This window comes from Pteropus vampyrus, unplaced genomic scaffold (assembly GCF_000151845.1).
Source record: "Pteropus vampyrus isolate Shadow unplaced genomic scaffold, Pvam_2.0 Scaffold255, whole genome shotgun sequence".
Classification (NCBI taxonomy): Eukaryota; Metazoa; Chordata; class Mammalia; order Chiroptera; family Pteropodidae; genus Pteropus; species Pteropus vampyrus.
This window is the reverse complement of record NW_011889036.1, coordinates 260,904-268,592: the sequence shown is the minus strand read 5'-3', so window position 1 is coordinate 268,592 and position 7,689 is coordinate 260,904. Positions and strand designations below refer to the sequence as shown.

At 43.9% G+C, this 7,689-nt stretch overlaps 1 protein-coding gene and 1 long non-coding RNA gene across 2 annotated transcripts in view; both read right to left on the bottom strand.

Annotated features, from left to right (window-relative positions):
* Window positions 1–7,689, bottom strand: part of LOC105301912 (zinc finger protein 791-like) — a 98,619-nt gene that overhangs the window by 54,311 nt on the left and 36,619 nt on the right. The window lies entirely within an intron of this gene.
* On the bottom strand, window positions 141–3,583 carry LOC111729290. The gene is made up of 3 exons (XR_002776176.1): window positions 3,565–3,583; window positions 1,967–2,067; window positions 141–167 (listed from the first exon to the last, which is right to left on the bottom strand). It is a non-coding gene; the product is annotated as an uncharacterized LOC111729290 (long non-coding RNA).

Sequence of the window (7,689 nt, the reverse complement as noted above, 5' to 3'; positions counted from 1 at the left end):
GGGTTATCTACGAATGGTTTAGCCTTAGGTTCCCCACAAACTTGTTTTGTTTGATGGTCAAGTGGTCTACCCCCTTTTTTGGCTGTGTCCCAGTTTTCCAGATAAGGCACTCTCTGCACTGGACCCTGGTCTTGATGTGTGCGGAGAACTTCATTGTTAGTCCAGGTCTAAGGATGGGAAGAGTAAATTACATTAGGCTGACTATTCCTGTCACTGTGTAGTTAGCATTAGAGAGCGGCCTATAGGATAGGTCAGGACAGAGTAGGTAGCTCCGGTATCTAGTAAAAATTCAGTTTTTCCTTCCTGCCACGTAGGAAGGAAAAATTCGTTTTTCCTTCCTCCTCTACTGTTGTGAAAAACTCAGTTTTTCCTCCCTGCTCTACTGTTGTGATCATGGTGGATTTCTCTAGGACTGGAGCTTGCAAGTATTTAGGCTTCCGTTGTAGGAGGAGAGAGCAGCCCCTTCATGAGTGGCTTGGTATGTCGGGCGAAGGCTTATGAGCCCCAGCTTCCCAGGGCTAGATCGACACTCGCCCTTCCAGTGCCCTTCCTTCTGTAGTTTGTGCATCGAGTATGCCCCAATACTGATGATGCTAACCAAGATGGAGGCCCTCCAGTCCTGAAAGTTTTTTATCGCCTAGGGTCACCTCAGGATAGTCCCTATATTATGGCAGCTAAAATTTGCACCATTTTTACTCTGCTTCCTTCTCTGCCCTGTCCGTTATTGGACACCTTAAAGACCACTGGCACTAAGGCAGCCTGCTGTATTTGGGGGTCTAGGCCCCAACTTTTGGAGCTTCCTTTGAATATCTGGCACAGCCTGAGTTATGAAATGTATGGCAAGAGTGTTTGGCCCTCAGACTTTGGGCTAATGTTAGCATATTCTCTAAGGCTCCAAAAACTAGTTAAGGCAGCATAAAACACAGAAACTTATTTTGATGAAGCACCGAATCCTTGTTTTCTACTCAGAATACTTTTCCATAACATCAGTAGCAGACTAATAGTCTAAGATACATTAAAGCACAACTCTAATTTTGCATTAGCTTACTTTTGACATTTAAATTTCCAATCTCTTTTAGCTTAATCACATAAAACTTCCTCTGAGGGTTTCTCTTCACAAACCTTCTACAATTTTCCTCATTCCCTCACTTTGCCTCTTCTCACTCATTCAGAAATCACTAACTTTAAGACAAACACCTTTCCTTTAATTTCCTTCAAAATATATCTCTATACTTTATACCTTCTGTTACCAAAAACATACATTTTCCTTTCCATCATAATTAGAATTCTTAACTCAACCACCATATTACATATAACACTGACAGATACAGATCAGAGGTCATACACACACTCATATTTCCCCATCATGAGTATTTGTTAACTTCCCTGAGGGTATATATCTAGTTTCCTCAGGGATTGATGAAATAGATGGGGTCCCTAGAGAACTCTGTCCCTCCTCAGAGTCTGAGGGTGAAAGGGGAGGAGAAAATTCCTTTTTATTTTGAGATCTCCAAGAAGGCGCCCTTATAATTGGGCCATCTAATAAGTATGAGTGTTGGTGAAGTAGCATAGAAGCTTGTGTATAGGGGACTTCTTCCCACTTTTCCTGTTTCTTGTAAAGATTTAGTTGTATGGTAATATTGTATTTTAGAGAACTGTTTACAAGCCAAACTTCTTGCTCCCCTCCTACCACTAGTTTGGAAGGAAGGACACATGTGGGTCTTTGCTGGGAGGAATTGCTGCTACAAGTTCCTCTGACAGCAAGGTTGTGTGGCTGCAGTTCCTGCCTTCCTCATGTAGGGCAACCTGGGAAGTGCCTGTGCTGCTGGGGAGGAAGGAGGAAAAATATTCTTCCCTTACCGAGAATTGAACCTGAGCACCCTGGATAAAAGCACTGGACTTTAATCCGTAAAATACTAGGGAACACAATCCTAGCTGTTTCTGAATCTGAAAGTGTATTACTCACCGGGAGACGACTGCAGGTGCGCCCTGTGGCTGGGTGCCACCTTTCAAGTAGAAGGAGAACTGGGGCCGGGGGACAGCAGCTCGTGTCTGGGCCTGCAGCTGCTAGAAGGGCGAATGAGGTAGTGGTGTGGTCTGTCAAGTTGGGTTAGCTGGAAACACTTCATCTATGACTTCCGTGTAATCATGGTCTGGCTTTCTGGGACTAACAGGTAGCCAGTTTGTTGGTCTCTGACACAAGGAAGGCCATGGCTGCAAGTGCTCGCAAGCAGGGTGGCCAGCTCTGGGTGACAGAGGCAAGCTATTTGGAGAGTTTATAAGCCACGGGATGGTGCCAAGATCTTAGTAGTTAAGTCCCCTACTGCAATACCCATGCACACGTGTATGTACAGAAAGAAAGATTTGGTTAAGTTTGGGAGTCCTAGTATGGAGGCACTAGTGAGTGCCTGTTTGATTTCTTCACAGGCTTTCTGTTGCGTAGATTCTTAGAATAAGGACTCCTGTTCTCCCCGCCTTTGTGTCACAGGGCAGTCGAGAAGATATAGGAATTTGTAGACAATTTCTCATCCTCTTAGGTTGCACTGGTGGGGCTCCAGAAAGGAGCGACAGACTCATCCCCCAGTTGCTCCTATAATGGTAGCCTGTCTTTGAGAAAGGGGGCCCACTGGCCGAGTTACAACTGAATCTTCAACTCCGGTATCAACCATAAAGTCAATAGAAAGGCCCCCAGACTATCATTTGGACTATAGGCTCCTGGGGGACCAGCAGAATGGAGCCTGTTCTGGCCTAGTGCTGGTAATACAGTATTCTTTTTTTTTTTTTTTTTTTTTTGCCAACTGACCTTGGTAGAGAACCGATGCTAGGTAGGGCTAGGAGGACCCTACAGTTTTTTATAGGCAGACTCTCAAACAAAGGGGTAGGGGGCAAACTATTGCCCCCCAAGAATCAATATAAGGAAATTGGTCTGTGTGGCCAGGTTGACCTGTAATGACTTGAGAGAACTTTCAATGATTTCTTTATCAAGAGCTTCCTTTGCTGGCCTTCCAATGCCCAAAGGGGGTCAGTTCATCTCACAGAGGGTGTGAAGTTCCTGTGAGGTGTTTAACTCCATAATGTCCTCAATAACTCTTTTTGAAATTCTTAAGCATACAGCCTAAAGGTGTCTATTTACTCTGTTGTCCACTCATTTTTCCACCCGTGATTGGTGTTGCACAGTCACTCAGAAATTTGCTTGGCCCATCTCCAGCCGCTCTCATAGTGGGGTTCTTTCAGGCGCCTCTTAGCAATTGGTGGGTCGGTATAAATCACCGACTTGGATCACTGGAGTAGACACTTCACAGAGATCCAGTGACACCACCCTAAGCCATATGGAGTTCACTATGGAACCGCAGAGAGAGGCTCAACTCCCGCTTCATAGTAAGGCCACATCTCAGTCACACGCAATCATACACCGAACACACTTCACCCTCTGCTCTATGTACCTGAGAGGTCACGATTTCCTCTAACCAATGTAGAGTACTCAGGCGACTTTGGGAGTTGATCTGGCTCCCCTTCTGCCCTTTAGTAGAGAAGCTGTCCCTGGGACCTGGGTCCTCAACATACCATTCAGTTGGGCGGTGCTCCTGGGCTGGTTCCTGTGCCTCTCCAGGTTCCATTGTGCTTCTGGCACAGCAGCACAAGGTTACTGGAAGAGTCATCCTCCCCTACAGACAATAGGTATGCTGACACCAGGTGAAGTCTGCTTCTCTCAGCGTCCTGGGGGTCAGACCCCAAAGACAAGGGATGAGAAAAACTGCCATCTCTGCAACCCAGACGAGCCACCAGAAATGTTGTAGGATTCTTGAACGGAGGACACTGAGGCTATACTCAGGAAGTAGCATTTATTGACGCCAGCAGCGGCTCAGCGAATTCTTATCCAAGGGCTAAGCCCCGATTGTAACATAATAGGCAGTTTTATACAGTCTTGTTATTCTTACACAGCTACAGAGATAAGGAAGAACATTAATTGGTTGGCAAGCCATGAAAGAACACATGTGACCTTGAGGTGGGGGAGAAGGCCGTCAGGAATGAATTCGTTCGAGCAGGAAATGGTCAGGCAAGGTTAGGCTGCCACAGGGGATGCTATATGAAATCTATTTGCCAAACCTCAGATGGTCCCTTAGGCAATTTAAACTATGGAGGGACAGCACAAAGAGGCTTCCCTGGGCTGTACTTTGGACAGACGGGTCACTAAAGGTGGGCACCTTTACAGCCTGGTTAATATCCCCTCACCAATACTGATTCATGAATGCTGTCATTTTGTCAGTGGACCAATAGTTTAATGCATGTACAGTAGTCAGGAGTGGAAATTTTAGAGTTTCTGGTAGGACTAGGTTATTATTTGGTTCGAACCAGAACTTTCTCTTATCAAACCAGCAATTGTTGGATTTCCAATCTTGCCTACCCGCCTCTTTCAAGCTAGTTGTTGACCTTCTCTGAGCAGTTTTTCTCAATTATCATCTTGGGAAATATCCCTTCAGACCATGACAGGTTTGACAGCTGCTGATGCCTTGAAGGGCAGCATCCTTAGCAGAAATGCCAGCAAGGTGATTTCCTTTGGCTTCCAGGGAGTCAGGTTTAGAATGTCTTGTGATCTTAATACTAGCTAAAGTATCATGTAAAGCATAGCATCCAATCATTCTTGAGCATTCAGGCCATTTCTAATTTTATGTCCACTAGAACTAAGGAAACCATGTTGTTTCCGTAACATCCCAAAGTCATGAGCTACTTCAAAGGCCTATCTACTGTCAGTATAAATGTTGACAGTTTTACCTTTTGCTAAGACACAAGCCCGAGTGAGGGCATAAAATTCAGCCTGCTGTGCCACAGGAGCCAAAGGGTAAAATGCTGCCTCAACAACTTCAAAAGGGAAATAAAATCATATAACCAGCAAAATACTTAAGCATTTTCATTTTAAAAATATGAACCATCTATAAATAATGAGAAGTCAATTTTACTCAAAGGAGACTCCTGCAAATCTTCATGGGGAGTCTTGTGGTGATGTCAGTGTCAAGCAGACAAGAGGTGCTTTGTCAGTCTCAGAAGGGAGAAGAGTAGCTGGATTAAGGTTATTACAACGTGAAAGAGTTATATGGGAAGCAGTTAACAAGAATATCATAGGAAATAAGACAACTAATGGAAAGATACTGGGTGTGTGAGAATTCTGGAGCGCTTCCACTGCATGAGGTCCAATGATGGTTACAGGGGACACAGACCATTTCCTCTGTAGCCTTAACCAAGAAGGCAGTAGCAGCGATGGCTCTAGGACAAAGGGGGTCATCCCTGAGCCACAGGGTCCAGTTGCTAGCTATAATATCCTAGGGGTCTACGGTGAACCCCATGTTTTCAGGTGAGTACCCCAAGGGCATCTCCTTCCTTTTCATGTACAAGGAGAAGGGGGGCCTGTCAATCAGGAGGTCCAAGAAGAGGTGGGGTTATCAGACTCTCTTTTAAGGCTTTAACGGCTCTGTCGTCCTGTTCTTCCTGTAAAATTGGGTCAGTACTGTGATTCTTTAGTAAAACAGAGAGGTTTCGCCATAAGAGATTTGGGATCCAATTTCAGCAGTAGACAACTAGCCCAAGAAAAATTTCACAACTGTCCCTTAATTTGTGGCCTTAGGAAACTTAGGACACTGTGAAGCCTACCTGGATCCAGGTGTGGTCCGTATTCTGATATCAGAGGTCCCAAATAGTGAACCTGAGTTTGGACAAAATAATGTTTCTTTAGAGGCTGTATGTCCCTTTAAAGACAAAGGTTCTAACAGGTGCATGGTATCTTCATGTGAGGAGACCTGAGAAGAAGAGCAATGAGTAAATCATCCATGCAATAAGGTGGAATCTTTGAGAAAAAAAATCGGATCGTTACAATGAGTCCTCAGAATTTGTGAAAAATAAAAAGGGCTTTCAGTAAAATCCTAATGCATTTCTGTCCAGGTAAATTGTTTTCTTTCCCAAGTGAAGGCAAAATGGTATTGGCTAGCTTCATCACCTGGAACACCTAAGAATGCACTACATAAATCAATTACCGGGAGAATTTACTTCCAGTTGGGGTGGAGGCCAGCAGCATAGGAGGCTCAGGGACAGCAGGGTGTCAAGAGGTAACAATATGGTTTATTGCTTGGAGGTCCTGGAAAAGCCTCCACTCTTGTCCCTTTAGCTCTCTCACAGGTAAAATGTGAGTGTTACAGGGACTAATTTAAATGATAATGTGGCCACGAGTTACATCATCTTCTATTATGGGCTTGGTACCTTAAATAGCCTATTTGCTTATGGGATATTAATTAATTCTAGGAAGAGGTTCTGAAAGAACCATTTGAACCTGAATAGGTGCACTGTGGATTCTGCCAATATCAGTTGACGAGTTTGCCCATAAAAATGTCAGTTGATCCAACAGAGACGATTGATCAGTGCTTAGACTCAGCTACCATACTGTCAAACACAGAACAAATAAAATATGTTGAAAGGCCACTTAATTCACCTAATCGACCATTCTGACACTTACCATCAACCTCTAACTATTTCTCCCTTTCAGGTCAAGGATATTCCAGCATGATGTGTCTCTACCAAGTCTCGACCTAATGAGTGGGTAGGGGCAGAAGACCAAGGAGAAAAAAATGTGTATCTCAAGGGACCTGAGCAAAATGATCAGGTTCAAAGCAAGTTCTTTTGAATATCTTTTTCAAAAGCCCCATATACAAATGTATTGTCAGAAAAGAGTTGATGATATAATTTCTAGTGTCTTAGTGAGTCACTGCTTTGTAACTTCAGGAATGTCCTATGTGATAGAATAATTTGTTTATGTGAGTTTCTCTCATAATGTGATCATAGCAAAGAGCCCAGCAGAGGAAGAGGGTTGGCCTACAAAGTTCACTGTGTTCATACATTATCGGTGGCAGATTCTTTTCACATGAGGACATTGCTCAGTCACTAAGTTACCCATGCCAGAGTATGAAATTCCTTTGAATCATGGCTAAACCTTTAGGTTCTAAATAATTTTGTGTTACATGAGAACATAAGGGTAAGGTTAGTAACATCAGGTCTGAAGTGTCAGCATATTTGAGTCAATTTATTGCTCTGAGCAATGAAAAGAGTTCCCCAGATTGAGATTTAATGTCTGCAGTTAAGAGCGAATTGATTTGTCCTTGGCTGTTGTGAGGAATAAATATACCCAAATGTCTTTATTCCAACAGGCATGACCTTAGACAAAGAGTTGTTGCTGTTAGTGTGAGACATCTAGATCATTTTCTAGCCAAGGAATGGTAAAAAATGTATGGATGAGTTTGATTCTTGGCCAGGAAATTCTCTAGTGCTAGCATGATCACCTGGAGTTTGACTAATTGATCTGATATTTGGATCCAATGCTTGATCAGCGATGGCATGTTCAATTTAGGGACAAAACGCAGCATCTAAGCAGCGGCCTCCATCAGGTGTAGGTGTGGCACACTCGTCCATAAAAGTATAAATCCCCTGGTCATTTGCATGCTCCCAAGTGACTCCCAAAGTGGAATAGTGTGTCTAGAAAGGTGACCTCTTTCAAAATGGATCGAATCACAAAACAGAACACACTCCCTGCTGTATATGGAATATGCCAGAGGCACCGCTTTGGGCTCTTTGCTTGTTCCAGGGTAAGACTCTAGGGGAAAGCCTGTGGGGTCCTGCATGCATGACCCAAGATCAAATTGGGAAGCT